Source organism: Chelonoidis abingdonii, chromosome 7 (genome assembly GCF_003597395.2).
Source record: "Chelonoidis abingdonii isolate Lonesome George chromosome 7, CheloAbing_2.0, whole genome shotgun sequence".
Taxonomy (NCBI): Eukaryota; Metazoa; Chordata; order Testudines; family Testudinidae; genus Chelonoidis; species Chelonoidis abingdonii.
The window spans coordinates 105,639,736-105,659,366 of NC_133775.1; the positions used below are offsets into that span (position 1 = coordinate 105,639,736).

The following is a 19,631-nucleotide window of genomic DNA, read 5'->3' on the forward strand; positions in this document are numbered from 1 at the left end:
TCTGTTCTTGTGGCCAGTTCTCTGAAAACATCTGCTCAACATGCAATGGCAGTCAGAAAAGTGAACAATGTTAGGAAGCACTCAGAAAGGGATAGGTAATAAGAAAATATCATAATGCTACTATATAAATCCATGGTACGTCCACACCTTGAATGCTGCATGCAGTGCTGGTCATCCCATCTCAAAAATGATATTTGAGAATTGGGAAAGTACAGAGAAGGACGACAAAAACAATTAGGGAGATGGAATAGCTTCTATATGAGGAGAGATTAAGAAGACCGGGACTGTTCAGCTTGGAAAAGAGGCAACTAAGAGGGGCTATGATAGAAGTCTATACATGAATGTTGTGGCAAAAGTGAATAAGGGAGTGTTATTCACTCCTTCACATAACACATGAACCAGGGGTCACTCAATGAAATGAATAGGCATTGGGTTTAAAACAAACATAAGGAACTACTACTTCACACAGCTCAGCGAACCTGTGGAACTTGTTGCCTGGGGATGTTGCAAAGACCAAAAGTATAACTGGGTTCAAAAAAAGAATAAGATAAGTTCATAGAGGATCGGTCCATCAATGACTATTGGCCAGGGTAGGTGTGAGTGTCACTAAATCTCTGACTACTAGAAGATGGGACTGGACAACAGGGGATGGATCACTTGATAAATGCCCCATTCTGTTCACTCTGCCTGAAGCATCTGGCACCAGCCACTGTTGGGAGACAGGGCACTGGGCTAGGTGGACCATTGGTCTGACACAGTATGGCCGTTCTTATTAACTCTGCTGTTATCGTTACTACCGACGGTCTATGTGGGGGAAGGAGGAGTGAAACCTTTAATCCCAGAGCTCTTGCAGGGTAATCCCTGGACATCTCATATACTTTGTACCACTAGATAAATACTTAATATGTAACCGCAGCCCCTATCATGTCAATGTTGACTTCATCTACATCTTCCTTGGACACCTCCCATTGGATCAGCTGAACCCATGTTTACTGGACAAACCACACAGGTTTGTATCCTGTAAATTACCAGGCAATTAAATTCTATGGCATCTCCAGGCTCCATTCTGTATTTTGATCCTTCAGATTATAACTCAGGACCAGCAGTAACTCACAAGCAGTATAAAGAGGGGCTTCTCCCTCCCAACATCAGACCACTGGCACTTTCCTCAGTGTGGACAGACTCCTTAGTTCAACTTCTCTTTCCCCATGCATTGATCCAGCTTTGCTTATGGCAACCCAGGACAACACAGCCTTATTGGCCAGCTATGTCACATCATAGGGAGAAGGTAAGGGTCAAGGGGCACTGTCTGCATTGATTAGGGTAATTGAGCTGAGTGGCATTGGACTGGTCCCTAACAGTACTATAACCTTATAAAGGCCTTCCAGAGAGCTTTAGACCAGAAGTCCAGGCTGGACGTATGTACATAAGAACAAAAGAACAGCCATACTGGGTCAGACCAAAGATCTATATAGCCCAGTATCCTGTTCCCTGACAGTGGCCAGTGCCAGGTACCCCAGAGGGAATGAACAGAACAGAGATCCATTCCCTGTGATGGTGTGTCCTATATGATGGTGTATATACTCTACATGAGCCCTGGGGCTCAGAAGGGGCCGATTAACCTTCACGGTTGCACCTGACTGGAGGCCCAGGGATTTATATTAATGGCTGATGAAGCCCAGCTGGGACTGAAGCTAGGACGGGATTATGAAGTGAGGAAGTCTGCAGCAGAAAGATGCTGCCAGGGGAGAGGCTGCAGTCACTGTCTGGGCACAGAGAGGCTGGTAGGAGGAAATCCAGAAGGAACAAAAGCCCTGGGATCCTAGCCCTGCAGCAAGGGTTTATCCAGAGGAGCTGTGGGGAAGAAAGCCTGTGGAAGGCAGAGTACAAAGAAGCCCAAGGAAGCCATAGTGAGGGTTGAGGCTGTACAGGCCTTGACTGATGATTATAGGTCCCCAGGCTGGAACCCAGAGTAGCATGTGGGCCCAGGTTCTGCTTCCAGCCATTGGGGAAGTGGCACAGGATTGGTGAAAGCAGCAACTGGACAGATGGAACCAGCGAGATGTCAATGCCCCACAAGGGGAAAACTCTGTAGTGACCTGGTGGGAGGGCTGGGTCATGAGGTGAGAGCACCCCGAGGCCTAGAGGTCAGAGGGGCTGCAGGCAGGACCGGCTCTAGGCACCAGCAAAGCAAGCACATGCTTGCAGCGGCACAATTTCAGGGGCAGCATTCTGGCTATTTTTTTTCTTTGCTTGGGCAGTTGCGCTCTCGGAGCTTGGGGCAGCAAAAAACCTAGAGCCAGCCCTGGCTGCAGGGCAAGCAAGCAACAGAAGGGGGCACTAGACCAGATGAGAGCTGATCCCCAGCCACGAGGACATTTCTTTGGGAGTGCCACAGCAGTAAGTGAACCCCATTTCAACATAGTACAGCTCATTTAACACCCCTCAATAATACCAACTGGAAAGTGAAGCTCTATGTTTGTAACACCAAGCATCCATGCCGTGACTCTGAATGGCTCTTCCTTGCTCATGGATAACACACACAGCCAGAGAAAGATACAGTTACTCTTCAAGGGACCTTTGAGAATCACTATGGCTCATATCATCAACTCTGGTAGCTAGGGTTGGACTTGGTAGAGGTAACCCATCAGGTCAATGGGTACTAACAGGCTTACAGTAGACAATGGGTACCAGAAACCTGATTTGGACAATACCATACAATGGTATGTATCTTCCTTATCAATCGTAGTATCAATTTAGTACCCAATAGAGGACTAGAGACCACACTTGGATGGAATAGACAGCGTGACTCCATGGTCTCTAGTAGTTCTTTTCTATCTATGGTGCCCATGATTCTGTGATCTTTCATTAGCTCTATTCAGATGTCCTTTCTCGCAGCACTTTGCAACAAATGAAAGGTGCAGATGGGTGAATAAGCATTAACCGTGCTGGGGAAGGGCAGGGAATGGCATCAAAACAAAGCTCTAATAACATCCTAGAATCAGAAAGGCAAGAACTGTGATCAGAAAGGCGAGAACTGCAGTGTGGCGGAAGGTTTAATATTGGAACCCATCCCTGAGAATGGGATCCCTGGCCCCAAAGGACTTCATTTGAAACAATGGGACAATCAGAGGGGGATGAGATTCATCTAGGGGCTCCCCTTTAAGAGGTGGATATTAGGAGCGTAGGACCAGATTTTGAAAAGTACTTAGGTTCCTAAAGATGCAGAGAAAGGCCTAGTGGGATTTTCAAAGCTCCAAGGAGGCTAATTCCCATTGAAACCCGTACAAGGCACCTCTCTGCATCTTTAGACACCTAAGTACCTTTCAAAATCTGGCCCTGTGTGCTGACATGAAGCTGTTAGCATCAGCCAGCACCATTGGCAGGGAACCAGACCACCATTTTAGGGTTTCTGAGAAGGGGATTGTCCAGATCTTTACTATGATCCAGGAGAGCCAGCCTAGCATGGCCAACCCCCCCACCCCCCCCCAGAGCGTTGAATGGCTTTTGCCTCAGCCACTAACGTGGACAACTCGCAAGGGGGGCTGGGAGTGATATCCCACAAGGAGATTTCATGCTGGCACTTGAAGTCATTTTTTCTGAGCCTGCACGTCATTATCTTTGTCCCTGCAGAGTTGAATCTTCTCTGCAGTGGATTGGTCATGCCTCTGAATGAGCCCAGTGTTGAAATCAGACAGCTGTTCATGCTTGTCCTGTTAAGATGAAAAACATCTGGAAAAAAAATTTACCAAAGAAAGAAAGGAACCACCGCTTTCTTCATTCTGACAACGTGGCAACTGTTCAGTGCTCTCTACTCTGGCCTAAAGCTAAAACCTTCTTTAAGGAGAACCAAATGACAGAGGCAGGGAGATCATTATAATAGGGATTTCTTCATATACGTGGCAGCTAAGTGCTGATCATGCACAAAAGCAAAAATCAACTTGCCCTGACTGTGCATTACATCAGAAAACATGACAAGGGCTCATGGTTATAATGTCACAATGTTTGCAGTCAGAGTCGTAGCACACATGCCCCTTTTCATCTGGTCGGGGTTGTCTAAGGCAAGAAAGAAGCTCCATCGTCTGTGTGAATTGCAGGAGCAGAGTTCAGGATATCCGGCAGATATAATGCTTGACAGGCACATTGCTAGCCCTGGATTTATTTTATTGTCTTGAGTGGGGGGGATTGCATTGCCTAGGAAGTCAGAAGCTGGCAGAATTGGTTAAACCCTCCAACCTCCCCAGCTTTATGAAGACCTGTGGACAACTCAGAACTAGCAAAACGTTCTTATGGAAACTTCTCATGGATATTGGAAGGCTTCCTGAGGCCACAAAATAATATTTTAGATGCCCGGCAGGATGTGTCTGGCTCACTGAAGATAGATTAGATCTTATATGTGGTAGAAGTTGCATCTCAGGAGAAGATGATCAAACTCTCGGAGAGCAAGATGGAAGAAATAGATAAAGCTGAGATGCATTCTTCAATGGTATAGGAAGAAAGGAAGGGATTATATCAATCTTTGGACCTCCTACAGTGCAACTCATTCTGCTGTGTAATACTCTCTGCTGCTCCAGACTTGAGTCCCTACAAACAGCACTGTCAATGCATTTCACTTTTAACCTGCAGCACCCCCTGCTATTCCTCTCCTGGGTCCCTACACAGCTATCTGAATGCACCTCGGTCCTGACTTGCATCACTCCTTGCTCTCATTGCCCCAGCGTCTCCTGATCAGAGACTGTCAATCATTGTGAGAGATTCACGATTGGGCCAAATAGCCATTAGGGCTAAGATGAAAGACTCATTTAAACTCATTTTCACTCTTGACGTGAGTCAGGATTTGAACTCAGGCCTCCAGATATGACAGTAACCCACTGCACAATTACACCTCCAGCTCTACGGCATAATATAATTCTATCTTTACATGGATGACAAGGTTACGTCCTGACTGTGTGATAACACCACTCACTACTACTTCACCAGCAATCCAATCAAAGAGGGCTTGGCTACTGACTTTGCTTTCACTACCATCCCTCTTCTATCCAGATACCAGACTGAAATATACAGCCAGCCCTTGACTTTTCAAGGCTCATGTTATTCTGAAAGATCTCCGTCAGGCTGTGATCCTTCCAGTCTGAGGGACTGGCTCGGAGCCCTCCATGACAATAAATCACAATATGTAACATGCAAAACAGTCTGTGGTTTGACCACAAGTGTTTTTGCCTTGTTGACAGACAATTTCCATTGATCCCCTGTATGCAGAGGAACCCATGAGCAAATTGTTTGCCAGTGCAAATAGGTTTATCTCCATAAAGGTCAATGAAGCTATGCCGATTCACCCAGCTGACAATTGGATCCTTACCATGTACCCTTAGAGGGCTGCCCACAAGTGCTGGAACTAGGAGTGCTGGGGGTTTGGCAGCACCCCCAGGTTTGAAATGGTTTCTATCATACCCAGGATTTACAGTTTTGTTCAATGGCTTTCAGCACAAATTGTTCCAGCACCTATGGGGCTTCCTCCCCTCCCAAAGAAATGTGCTGCCCTCTAGAAGGGACACACTTATCCATTAGGATACCCAGTGCTTCGGAGCTGTGTGCCTCTCCATCACTGGCCCATTGCAGTTCTTCAGAGCTGCAGTGATACTTCGCAGTCCTGTGCATGAGGCAATTGTGGGATGGGCCAGGGGACAGAGAATAAAAAGGACTGACTCTCTCATTCATAAATCCTGCAGTACAAGGAGCGCCTCCTTCTTTCAACTTTGGAAGGATTTCCCTGGCGACTTAGTTCCAGAGCAAAGAGAGTGACGGTTTCAGTCGGCAGCACGTGAGTGCATGGTATATAAAGCAGGGCATATATAAATAAATACAACACTTAGGGGCCACTTTAGGAATGTCATTGGAGATATCAGCCTCTGCTTGATGATAGTCTGAACGCTAAATGTTTGCATAAACCATGCAACCGTCCCAGAGTAAATCAAGGAGGGAAGGATAGCTCAGTGGTTTGAGCATTGCTCTGCTAAACCTGGGGTTGTGAGTTTAATCTTTGAGGGGGCCATTTAGGGATGTGGGGCAAAAATCTATCTGGGGATTGGTCCCCCTTTGAGCAGGGGGTGTTGGACTAGATGACCTCCTGAGGTCCCTTCCAACCATGCTATTCTATTCTACGATCACTGCTCAGAATGGTTTATGCTTGTCTGGTGAGGACCCATAGCCCTGTTTATAAGAAAGAGACTAGAAACAGTAAATCCAGAACAGACAGGACTCTTGCTTATCCCAGGGAATGTTTGCACACCAAGAGTATGTCATTAGCTCCTGGCTCAGGGTTGTTTTCCCCTTCACCTCATTTATAAGAAACTTAGTGGGCTGGGCAAGGAGAGTGGCTGGATTTGTGCTAAAGCACACGACTGCCCAATGCTCACATCACGGGATTGCATGTGCTGTCATCATGGGGACCAATGAACCCACACTAGCCAGTCAGCTGGATCCCAGTATGGCAGGTACAAGAGGAACTGCCACTCTAGGCACGGCAGCATAATCATAGCAATTAAATTAAGGGGTGGAACAGAGCTAGTAACCCATTTAGCCCATCCATCTACCACTGGAAGATATTTTCTAGTGCTCAGTCCAGTCCAGTGAGAGCCTGAGGGAACCCACCACTCTGCAAATAGCCTTGGGGTGGCTTGCCCAAGCATTAGGTTTTAAATTCCAATCAGAACATGGCTAGCGAGCGGGGCTGCTGATTAGTTAGAAAGCAATGCAGCAAGATGAGCAGATGTTACTGCAACACCAAAGATTTCCAGCAGCATGCCAGGGACCTGGGAGATGGGAGGGAGGAATCAATCCAGCGGTGCATGACTGTGTGGTGAATCATGATCTTTGGAGAGACGTGTTTCTGCTGCTCAGACCCAGCTCCTCATTACTGCGGGATAGTTCACTTTTTCCATGGGGGGAGAGTCACAGCCCACATTCCTCGCTATGCATTCTACCCTGTAGCAGGGCAGATCTCTCACTTCTCCTGTCCTCTCCTGACAGATATGAAACGTGGACATGTTTGAATAAGGAGAAGGCTGTCTCTTCTCTCTCTCTCTCAAACACACACACACCTTCTCCACCATCTCCTTCAACTGCACCTCCTCTCCCAGCCAGGAGTTTGGTGGAGCAGCAGTTTGCGGGGAAGTTGGACCCACGTCCTCTGGAACACAGCAGAGTTCAGAGTGACGCTGGCATAAGACCCCCTCAGCGCCCACATGTTCAGCTCTAACTTCCTCTCAGCTTCATCCAGAGCTGGATCTCAAATATAGCCAGCATCCAGCCGTAAACCCCTCCTGGCCATTGGGTAGAGGTTAAGGTATCAGCCTTCCTCTTCAGGCAGTTACAGACCTAGCTGTCTGCTGATATAACTCCATTGATTTCACTGAAGTCACCCAGCGGGCAGTCAGGCCTGTAGGCCTTGCGCAGGTCCTGTTCCTGGTAGGCAAATGTGCTGTAAACAGAGGTTCAGACCCCCAAACCCTTCTGTGCAGCCTATGGACCAGATGGTGCTGCTCTGTGAGCGCCCACACCGTGGCTGTGAGCTGCCCCCTGACTCCTAAACATACTGCAGACACTTGTGTGGGGTGGGGAGAGGGCGCATCTTTGGGAGGATTTTTACAGCCCCCCACCCAATTATGTTTCAGGCAGGGAATGTGTGAAGTCTTGATTCTGTTTTCACCTCCTCCCCCCATGTACTGTCTAGTGCAGCTGCGCTGATGTGCCAACCAACAGATATATGCTGGTCCAGGCATAGGGCTGGGGAATGGGATATCCCAGCAGAGACAGGAACTGGGCATCACTGTCTGCTTCCTGGCATGCTCTCAGGGCAGTGCAACCAGCCGCTACCCCTTGCTCAGAGCAAAACCCTGATCAGACGCTGCGCTAGTACCGCTCTCTCCCCTCCAAGCCGCTGGCCTTTAAAAGGGGTGAGGAAGGCTCAGCGTGAGGGACCCAACAAACAGGACAATGTCTGGGCAGCCCCGTCACTTGGCCCAGACTGGCCTGAGAACCCTTCCAGGCTCCTCTGTGGATGCACATACTGTATGGCCAGCATTTGAAAGCTATGAATAGGAGATAAACAGGATACATCGCTGAATGCCCTTGACGTGTATTGGACTAGGAGAGGTGTCTGGATGGAGAGTGGGATGATGACAGCTGCTGTGCCTGGATCAATAGGACCTTGCCCTTCTAAAAGAGAGGGGTGATGTACACCCCTGGGTGGGGGCCATGCCACCTCATAACATCCAAACATTGGCCACCTGGCCTCTGCAGGGCAAAGCAGCAGGAATAACAAGTAGGAACAGTTTAAGCTATGGAATGACGGGGTCCCTTGTTCTTGTGCTGGGCTGGTGTGTGTCTGACAGGCAACTGCTTGTCCTAGGGACAGTGGGTGCATGCTATGAACAAATCTCACTGGGGAGAAATGGCAGATACCTCCTGTAATGAGAGGAGATGTCCTGCGGAATGGGGAGAAAGGCAGGCGATGTTGAGGTGAGGAGTGGTGTCAGAGAAACAATCAAGTCAACTGCTCTGGGGCCTTGCAAATTTTATATCGGGAAGAGCAGGTCTCTGAAAAGACCAGCCCAGGAAAGAAGGCACAGTCTGCACCCACTCCTGAAAGATGCTGCTCCCAGGAGGTGCTGAGCTTTCAATTCCCATTGAAGTCAATGGAAGTTGAGGTTGATCAGCACCTTGCAGGACTGGTCCCTATGGGAGTCACCGCACATGCGTTGTGGCCTCTTGTTGCTTCCCCTTAGGAGTCCGGCTAGTCACAAGAATGGGGCCAAAAGTGCCTGTGTGAGCTCTCCTGCATGGAGGGCAGTGTCCTGAAGAGAGGGTTGTAGCTGCTTAGGATGGAGCTGGTGAAAGAGCAGAGGCCTCCAGATGAAGGATGTTGGTTAGGCCCATGATGCCGACCCCCATTTGATTCACTCAGTTCTCCATGTTGCAGATTCCACAGTGACCTTTACAGTCAAAGACCAAGTTTTTTCCAAAGTTTCTGTTGTGCTTGGGTGCCTCCATTTTGGGGCCTGCCAACTTGAGAGCCCTTAAAGGGGCCTGATTCGCAGAAGGCAGGTGCTCTGCACTTATTGAAGATCAGGCTCCATTTAAAGCCTTTCAGTATACCCTCCCCCCACCAAAAAAATCAAACCCCACCCACCCACCTCCCAAAAAACTAGAGGCAACCCCAAATCACTCAAGACTTTTGGAAATCTTGGCCTAGGCTTGGAAGTTCTGTTTTCTTGAGGTGCTAATGGAGAAGTTTGCTGCTTTGAACCAGAACAGTGACAAAAACTGTGTTCAGGCCTGCACATTGCCGATGACAAATGAGACTAGGGGAGGCTGTTTGGGGGGTGTTGGGCGAGTGATTTTACATGAAAATGAAACAGAAGCCTGGAAAATGTAGTAATTCCCTTGTGGTGGCTGATAGATGAGATTTTATTGTCCTTTTAATAACACTCAGCTTCAGTGAATGCTTGTTAAATGCTCCCCCCTCTTGCCTCAGCCTGTAAGTAGTTTAGTGACTGGATTGCACTGGGTGTCTCCTGTGTGAATTCTTCCCCACCCTCCCTGCTTCCTGTGTTATTGCCAGCTGTACAAAATGGCTGCCCTGCAGTTGGGGACAGTACATGTCCATATCCTGCCCAAGGGGCGTGGTTCTGCAGATGTGGTTGTATAAGTTGGGAGATACAGTTTAAGGGATCCCAGGAGGCCACGTCCCCACTGGCATCACTCGCAGTCAAGCTGTTATTAGTGTGCGTGTAAGGGTAACCAGACTGTACATGAGCAGTAACATTGGCTTGTCCTCAGACACTGGCTCTGCAGATTCAGACGTGTGTGTGTGTTTTTACAACAGACATACCACAGGCATGCTGGCAAAGCCTGTGTTTATATTTGTGCATTATGTGAGTGGCATTTGTGTTGCTTGTGTTAACAAGTGTGTGCTTAACCCTCTCTGTGGCTAAGCAGAATTTCCATCTTTAGGGCTGTCACACCAACATCCCTGGACACTTAAAAGTGCTGAAAAATGCCCTCCAACCTGAGACATACAGAGCAAAACATCCTGCTTCCAAACGCAAAGGGCTCCACAAGTGGATAACAATTGACCGATTTTGGTCAAACGAGCTCAGCATATGTGGTAGGGCCCCACATCCCCGCTTAGAAGAAAGAGACTGTATGTTGTAAACACAGCACAAACTGATCCCGGGGAATGGTTAAAAAGGACCCAGGCATCCTTGGAAAGCCATCAGTCCCTAGCTGAGTGTTTTCTCTCAGGCATAAAGCAATAAGGTTGATGCAGAGAGCTGTTGCTTCTTCATTGCTGCTATCGAATTACGAATGCGCAGTATCTCTCAGGAACAGACCAAAAACCAACAGAGCAAGCGTCCCTGTCACATGTATCTCCAAGCTCTCTCGCACTATTCTCAATATTGTTATGAGTCATTATGAAATCCTCTGGCTAGGCCAGTGATTAACATTGATTTTATAGTGGAGAGAGAAAAGGGCGAAGAATTTGATGTACATAAGAGTTCTTATGCCTTTGGCAATCCATTGTTGTATGCAGTGTGGTTGTAGTAGTGTTGGCCCAGGATATTAGAAAGACAAGGTGAGATATAATATCTTTTACTGGACCAATTTTTGTCGGTGAGAGAGACAAGCTTGATATTACCTCACCAGCCTTATCTTCGGCCACCCAGATATTTATGACTATGCATAAATATTTCATTCCATGCACGGAATAATCAAACAAGAGATTACTTGCGTAATCCGAGTGGATTTAATTTGATAGGATTTTTTTGATAGGAAGGCTAAAGAAATCAGGAAGCACAGAAACATGGAAACTTAGTCTGGTTAAAAATATAATAATCCAACAGAATATATTAACAAACATAAAATACTTCAGATCCTTTACCATGGAGACAGCGACATTGTGTTTTAAGTCCTTGATGATGCAGAAAGGAACCCGTTGAGTACTAGGTTAATGCACCAGCGCTTCGCTGCTGCAGTGAAATGAGTTTGGGTGGGTCTCAGACTAGCCCCTCCAACAGCAGTTTGCTCATATCAGCAACCACCAGAGTGTGGCACAATTTGGCAAGACTGATGCTCTGTCCATGAGATGCTTGGGACAGATAGAAGAGGGGGTGTCACATGCCTCAGGACAGAATGTGTTTGTGTGGCCAGAATTGAAATAGCAGGGGTGCTGCAGGATTCAGACTGAGAGGCACTGGCAGAGCTGTGTGAGTGGAAGTTTGCCCCAGGATTGTCCATCCCGTGCCTGGCTTTAACTAACTCCGTGATCCTTCACTTTTAAGATTGCTAAAATTAACCAAATTAGGCCTTTGCCACTGGCGTTGTCTCTTCTTGAAGCATCACTATAACTAGGGTGACCAGAGGTCCCTATTTTATAAGGACAGTCCTGATTTTTGGGTCTTTTTCTTATATAGGCTCCTATTACCCCCACCCCGTCTCAATTTTTCACATTTACTGTCTGATCACCCTACTATAACCCATGATTTATGCCCCCTGCCTAGACCCTCCCTGAACTGATCACAGCTGGACAAATGCAGCTGTTTAAATAAAGCGTGTGGGGAGAAAATCCACTATGAGCTCAGCAAACATTTTGCATCCATTGATCAGCTGGGAAAGCAGCATATGAGGTGAAGCTGGAGTGAGTGATTAGTACAGGTCCCAGGAGCATGGTGAATTACCAGCAGTGGCTTCCCATTCCTCACCAGGAGTGACTGTCACTGTACCTTTACCCATCACCATTTGCCAGTCCAGTGTGGAAAGAAATCAGATTAGAGGTGGATCAGAAAACCCACCTGCATCCAAGGAGCCCAGAGCTTTGGGGAAGTTTGGAACTAAATCCAAACTGTTGTGTCCTGGGTCCAGATCACAAGTCACAGTACAAAGACTCCCCCTTGCGAACTCTCTTCCTGGCCCTGCAGGGAAGGCTGCCCTCACAGTGCATTTCAGTCTGGCAGCTGTTAATGCTTTGAATACAAGTGCTGACTCTCCGAGCTCTCCGCCCTCTGGCTCCCCACAATAAAGCGCTGCTGGGTGAGGGCTGCTAGCAAGTTATTATTATTTTTTGTTTAAAAAATTGGGTCCAAATGGAGTTTTAGAAACACGGTTTTAACATGACGCTTTTGTAACAAAAATGTCTCATCTACAGAGTGGGAGCCTTCACTAGCTTATCAGAATCGTCCCATCCTAATGTTTGTTCCTGTTCATTAGCATCAACTCCTCATTAGCTGAAGTATTTTTTTTCCTTGACTTTAGCGGTGGAAAATTTTGGAGGGGGGAAGAGAAGCACATTGGTGATGTTTGTCCCCTGCACAGCTCCCATAAGGAGCAGCCCCTCTGCTGCTTTTCTGGTCCAGCCCACCCCCCAAGAAACCTGCCTCATTCCCTCACTTGTATTAACCTGCCTGCCTGAGCCGTGCTTTGAATGCGAGAGAGAATTTGTAACTGGGATCAGAATCCCAATTAATTCTGTTGCTGTATCACTGGGGAACCGGCTGATAGCTAAAGAGGTAAGAAGGAACATACCAACTCAGCCTCAGTGGCTGGATGGTAGAGTCCTAATCTGCTGGGTTACACCTGTGTAAAACAGATGTAAGATCAGAATTAGGCCCTAGCTGGTGCTCAAATCTAGGCAGCTTGTGACCCTTTTCTAGAGAAGTGTTCCTTTGTCACACACACACATACGCAGACCTATCCAGACACTAGCTAGGAGTCCTTTCCCCTCCCAAGTGAGCTGAGGGTTGGACAATTGTGTTGGTTCCCTGGGATATGCCACAAGCTATCTGGCCCATGCTACCCTGTTCCAGGTGAACTTTACAGAGAGAAGATCCCAGGCAGCCAGCTCTCTGCAGTGTGTCTGCCTTTACTGATCTCAAGGGTTTTGCCGCTCCAATTTGTTGCCTTCCAGGGAATTTAAAATAGAGGGGTTTAGTGACGAATCCGGGAAGGAATTTGTTTTTCTGCTGAAGGACAAGTCAGAGAGAGATTAACCACTTTTCTGCTCTTGCCCGCCCCAAATCTCTCCTAGTTTAATGTAGTTCAGTGAAGTTACAAAGCACATCCCCATTTTTTCCCCAGCTCCAGTCTCCCTGTTCGTAGCATTCCCATCCTGGCACGTACAGGAGAGGGGGAGGGAGAAAGAGAGTGATTTCATCTCTCTGCGTGTGCCTAGTGATAACTTGCATCTGGAATGAAAGCAGATCCTTATGATCACAGGCTGATGTGTCAGGAGGTTGGCTCCCAGCCTCCTTCCGCTCTCAAAGGCAGGTTCTACCCTGCAAACTTTCTGACAACGCGTCAGTGATAACAAGGAGCCAGCTCAGAGATCCCTGCACGTTCCAGGCTCTGAGTCTCCTGTCCATTCTGCAGGGAGCTGAGTGGATTTTTTTTTCTGGCCTTGATTTTGCCATTAATCAGCAGCTCCCAGCCTGTTGCCATCCTAGTCCTGGAAAGAAGAGCTGGAGGGGTTCTTTTGCCAGAGCCCCCGCTAGGGACATGTTTTAAAATTACACACCCAAGAATCCCTAATTCTTTTTCACCCATAGAATATAGATGATTCTCTACAGTAGGACCTGCCCATATTCTCTCTTTCTTCCGGCATCTGTCCCTTTAGCACAATCCATCCATTCACCAATGTGCTTTGTAGCCAGGCAAGAGTTTGCATCTCTGCCGCTGCTGTTTGCTAGCTTCTTTGAATGCAACCTTCTCATGCTATGTAATAAGAGCTTGGTTTTCAGAGCGGCTGAGTGGCACCCACCGTTCTTATTGACACTCTGAGCTCCAGTGGATACCTGCCTTGGTAAATTTCATGCTGACATCTTGTTGTGCAGAAGGTGCAGCTCTCGGTGGTGGGGCAGAGAAGGGAAGCAGATACAGGAGCAGGAGGAGTTGGTGCCGGAGATTGGAGAAGCCAGACAGTGTGGGAAGGGCCAGATCCCTAGTTTAAGACAGCCATATACAGCAGTGGACAAGTGTCCACATCTCCAGCACCTTGCTGGAGACCAAAGATTCAGTGGGTCACAGAGTCTGAACTGCCCTCTTCTGGCCAGGACTGAGGTCTGTTGGGAGGATGGTGCAGCTCAGGGTGGCACTATTGATATAGCTGAACCTGCCCTGTGCCCAGCTTCACTCTCCAAGATGTTCAGTCTATCACCTCTTACCCTCACTACGCAAACAACCCAAGGAGGGCTGGATTGCCCCTTCAAAAGCAATCAACCATCCCCCAAAGAAACCCATCCTCACCTCCTAAAAACCCCATCAGCCGCAGGTCTGCTTTCCTTGGCTTCTTCCCTGGCAGAGCAGCAGCTGAATTAAGAAACCAAATGGAGAGGAAACCGTGAGATAATAACAGTGGAGTTGTAAAAGGAGCCCCAGACTTGTCCAGGATGGGCCTGACACAAGTATTTAGCTCAATGAATATGGCCCTGGAATCATTTTTTCCCCACTGAGCTGAGTGTTTTATTATCTTTTGACTGCAGTTTGGAGGGCACAGGTATTTTAACACCGGACCCGGGGACAACATAAATAAGGGGAAATGTCAATTCCAACATACGTCGATAGATTCATAGATTCATAGACTCTAGGACTGGAAGGGACCTCGAGAGGCCATCAAGTCCAGTCCCCTGCCTTCATGGCAGGACCAAATACTGTCTAGACCATCCCTGATGGACATTTATCTAATCTACTCTTAAATATCTCCAGAGATGGAGATTCCACAACATCCCTAGGCAATTTATTCCAGTGTTTAACTACCCTGACAGTTAGGAACTTTTTCCTAATGTCCAATCTAAATCTCCTTTGCTGCAGTTTAAGCCCATTGCTTCTTGTTCTATCATTAGAGGCTAAGGTGAACAAGTTTTCTCCCTCCTCCTGATGACACCCTTTTAGATACCTGAAAACTGCTATCATGTCCCCTCTCAGTCTTCTCTTTTCCAAACTAAATAAACCCAATTCTTTCAGCCTTCCTTCATAGGTCATGTTCTCAAGACCTTATCTCTTGTTGCTCTTCTCTGGACCCTCCCAATTGTCTCCACATCTTTCTTGAAATGCGGTGCCCAGAACTGGACACATACTCTAGTTGAGGCCTACCAGCGCGAGGTAGAGCGAAGAATGACTTCTCGGGTCTTGTTTACAAACACCTGTTATGCATCCAGAATCACGTTTGCTTTTTTTGCAACACGTATCACACTGTTGACTCATATTCAGTTGCATGTGGTCCACCTATGACCCTAGATCTCTTTCTGCCATACGCCTCCAGACAGTCTCTTCCCATTCTGTATGTGGTGAAACTGATTGTTCCTTCCTAGTGGAGCACTTTGCATTTGTCTTTATTGAACTTCATCCGGTTTACCTCAGACCATTTCTCCAATTTGTCCAGATCATTTGAATTTTGACCCTGTCTCCAAAGCAGTTGCAATCCCTCCCGTTGGTATCGTCTGCAAACTTAATAAGTGTACTTTCTATGCCAACATCTAAGTCATTGATGAAAGATATTGAACAGAGCCGGTCCCAAAACGACCCCTGTGGAACCTCACTTGTTATACCTTTTCCAGCAGGATTGGGAGCCATTAATAACTACTCTCTGAGTACGGTTATCCAGCCAGTTATGCACACACCTTACAGTAGCCCCATCTAAATTGTATTTGCCTAGTTTATTGATAAGGATATCATGCGAGACTGTATCAAATGCCTTACTAAAGTCTAGGTATACCACATCCACCGCTTCTCCCTTATCCACAAGGCTCGTTATCCTATCAAAGAAAACTATCTTCAAACTCTTTTTCCGCTTGTAGAATAAAGCTTAGCGGGTGGAGTTAGGTCCTGTGGGACAATACAATGGCCTGGAAGGCCAGCCTAAACCCCACTCACCTGCTTACTCGTCTTTTATCACGCAGTGACCCGAGAAAATGGCCTTAGCCTCTCTCTGTATGTTGGTAACACGGCCAAGCCCTGCAGCCATTGCCAGATGCCAGGTAAGAGAGGTCACTCCCTGCAGAGCATCGTTTCTCAGCCCCTCGTGTGCTGCCACAGACAAGGCCATTTCACACTTGGATCCTTTTTAAAAAGGTGTCTATGTTAATGAGCCCAGCTGCTATTAGTAGCCCAGAGAAGGACTTTGGAAAGGCTCTGGGGCTGGATCCTGGTACAGTTCATGCTAAGGTCCCTTTGTGCCAGTAGAAAGGCTGCTCTTAATTGGATGCATTCAGCATGGGGGATTCCTTGGCTGCCATAAAGGAGGGGGAGCCAGCTGTACACCCCCCCAGCTCAGGTGGGTAAGAAAGAATCATAGAATATCAGGGACCTCAGGAGGTCATCTAGTCCAACCCCCTGCTCAAAGCAGGACCAACCCCAGAAAGATTTTTGCCCCAGATCCCTAAATGACCCCTTTAAGGATTGAACTCACCCCTGGGCTTAACAGGCCAATGCTCAAACCACTGAGCTATCCCTCCCCCTCCCAAAAATGTGACTCTGCTGGGACTTGAACCCAGAACCTTTGAATCCCTTCAGCCTCTAGAAGTCCAACACACTATCCATTGCACCACAGAGCCACCTTTTTTGAAGGGAAAAGACTGGAGATATTATATGCCAAAGCAGCCCATGAACAACTGCCACATTGCTGCTCAGATGTCCTTCTTAAAATCAAAGTCTGAAGATCCACAAACGACATTGATTACTGTGTCTGTAGGAAATGACATGCTGAGCATGTCATCAGGCACTGCTTGCTGCAGGGTCTTTACAGACAGGTGGCTTCACTGCCAGACATTCAGCCAAGACAAAGCTATACATGTGTTGTACAAGACATGACATATCTGTGGGTACATAGCTACTGCAAGTCATAGGGAATCCCATGGTAGCGGAAGGCCTCTGAAAAGGCAGAGCTGGAGAAAATTATTCATACCTCTAAGCATAAACCACATTGATCCTCAGGTACTAAGCTCCCAGCTGCCTCCTGTTCCTTGAGCATAATGGTTTTTCAGGATGAATCTCATCTGAGTGGTTTGAGACTAGGGCAGACCCCTCTAGCCAAACATGGGCTGTCTTGCAAAAACACCAGAGCAAAGCCTGGGGCTTCCTCCCCCCTGCCCAACAATATTCCACTTCCTTCATTCCACTGGGGAGGAAATCACAGGACAACATGCTGCCAAGATCCCTGTAGGCATGAACTTTGACAGTGAGGCCAGAGAGCTGAATGAATTACTATTATCCTGCAAGGAGAGGAAACCGTAAATCGTAAGCTCTTCAGGGATGGGGACGTCTTTTTGGTCTGCATTTGTACAGTGCCTAGTGCAATAGGGTCCAGGTGCTCCTAGGTGCTACCACAATACCACAATAACAGTTGGCTTTGCCTGTTCTGCATTTTCCTAATGTCTACTGCCCCCCACAGGAATTACAGTGAGAAACACTGGGATGGGTCCCTAAATCTGCCTGCATCTCTTCCCTGACTGCAGGACAATCTCATTTCCGGACACTCCTGCTACATGTTTCACTTTCATAAGAGACACAAGTGTAACAAAAGCAGAATCCCCGAGACAGAAAAACTTGCAAGAAGACTTACAGCTAGTACATGGCATGAGTTGATCAGGGCTTGTCTACCTAGGCCTGGCTTGACATGAGTCACTGGACGTGGGGGAGGCCTCATCTCTTGGGAGACAAGATTAGGGAGGTAAATGAATCAGCAGGCTGGAAACAGACTGTCTACTAAAATAAGCATTTTTCTATCCTAAAATTTCCCACCCTTGGTGCCATGAGTTCAGCTCCCCCCATAGCAGAAGGGATTTAAAAAATGGTAATACCTTTCCAAGCTCTGCCTAGAAAATAAACCCCACCTGCTGGAGATGATGCTCAGGGTAGGTTCCATAGATATTTAAACTATGATCACGCATGCTCTCTGGGCTTCAAAGGACTTGCCTGGTGACTCGAGATGTTCACTCTTCTCAGAGCCAGGCCCTTCTTTCAGGCTCTGCAGGCAGACATGACTGCATTGGTTACACTCCCCTCATATTTTCAAGATTTTCTTTGGAGCCATGGCAACCAGAGACTGACTTGGTTTTTCTAAGTGAAAGGTGAGATCCTGTTGCACAAGACAGCACTTCGGAGAGGTGCTAACCTGCTCCAGCATCCCGGATGGTAGCAAGGCTGAGAAAGGAACCTCATTAATGGCAGGAACACAGGGCTTAGGCATATATGTATCTTGTAAGTTTCCAGAGGATTTTTAAAAATGATTCACCAAGATCCAAAAGAGATTGCTCAGCTAGGATCCCAGAGCATCAATCCAGCAGTGCCTGATAATTCAGAGAAAGGTGAAAAGACCCATCATGTCTCTGGCCAGAAATGCAATGATGCACATGAGGGGAAAATGCCTCCCAGCTCCCTGTGGCAATCAGCTGATGGCCTGAAACCTGAGATTTCACTATTCCCTTCTTTCAGAGTAGGGTTGGAATGCAGTTAGGAGAGGCCCAGCTGTGCTCTCCCAAAACAAACAGAAGATAAGAACTGCTCAGCTCAGAGAATTGTTTTATTCTCCTCTGTCTGGCTTTGGCTAATAGAAAAGTGATTGAGTGGTCACACTTTGCACTCACTTTGCTTTACTCAGGTGGATCACAGTTTTTCATATTGGGAAAACCAGGTCCACAGAGCATCAGCGACTTACCCGAAGTCACAGATCACGTGAGTGCGAGAGCTGGGAAGAGCACCCAGAAATCCTGATCCCCAGCCCAGTGCTCTCACTCCGAGCAAAGCTCCTTTGGATGATTTAAATTCTTCGAAAGGCCTTTTTAGTTAATAACAAAAGTTCTTTAAGAAAATCCTCCCTTTCTCTGGTCTTAGAGAGGAGACCTGCAGAGAAGATTCTGACATGAGAGGATCCTGTAGTTACAGACTGGCTGCCCCCGTTAGTAAAAAGACAGCTGGCAAAGTTATGTGTATGGTCCCCACTGCTGTAGCATTTGAATACCACATCATTGTTAATATATTTATCCCTACCACCCTCCTGGGGGAACTGGGGCACAGGAGAAATTACTCACCCAAGGCTAACCAGCAAAGCAGCAGCAGTGCCAGGAATTAAACCCACATCTCCTGAGTCCTGCTCTACTGTCATATCCACCAGACCACATTGCTGTCTATGACTCCTGGTCACCATTCCTCTAGAGACAGCATTTAATGTAACATTATAATTATTATTATCTCAAAGACAGAGTGGGTTCTGCATTTTTTTGGAGTGAGGCAAGATTTGTGGTCATGCTAATCTCTTGTGGAAGTGAGTTCCACAGGCTAGGACCAGCTACCAAAGGAGCTTTCATTCCTGCATTCATTAGCCTCACCCTTGTTGTTGACAGCACCACCCCGCCTGTCCTGGTGGTAGAAACAGAAGGGGTCTTTTAGGTAAGCCGTACTGGCCCCTTAGAGGGTTTTGAGGATTAGCACCATGACCTTGAATTTGACCCCATGTTCAGTGCAGCAAGCTGAGGGCCAGGGTGATGAGCTCTGAGGGATGTGTATCATTTACTAGATGGGCAGCCCCATTGTGAACCAATTGGTTCTTTTGTCAAAGTCCTAGGAACAACTTACTGCAACCT

At 47.4% G+C, this 19,631-nt stretch overlaps 1 non-coding gene across 1 annotated transcript; it reads right to left on the reverse strand.

Annotated features, from left to right (window-relative positions):
- Positions 1 to 16,519: 16,519 nt before the first annotated feature.
- On the reverse strand, positions 16,520 to 16,604 carry TRNAR-UCU (transfer RNA arginine (anticodon UCU)). Its single transcript is given in 2 exon segments — positions 16,520 to 16,555; positions 16,568 to 16,604. It is a non-coding gene; the product is annotated as a tRNA-Arg (tRNA).
- Between the last annotated feature and the right edge of the window lie 3,027 nt (positions 16,605 to 19,631).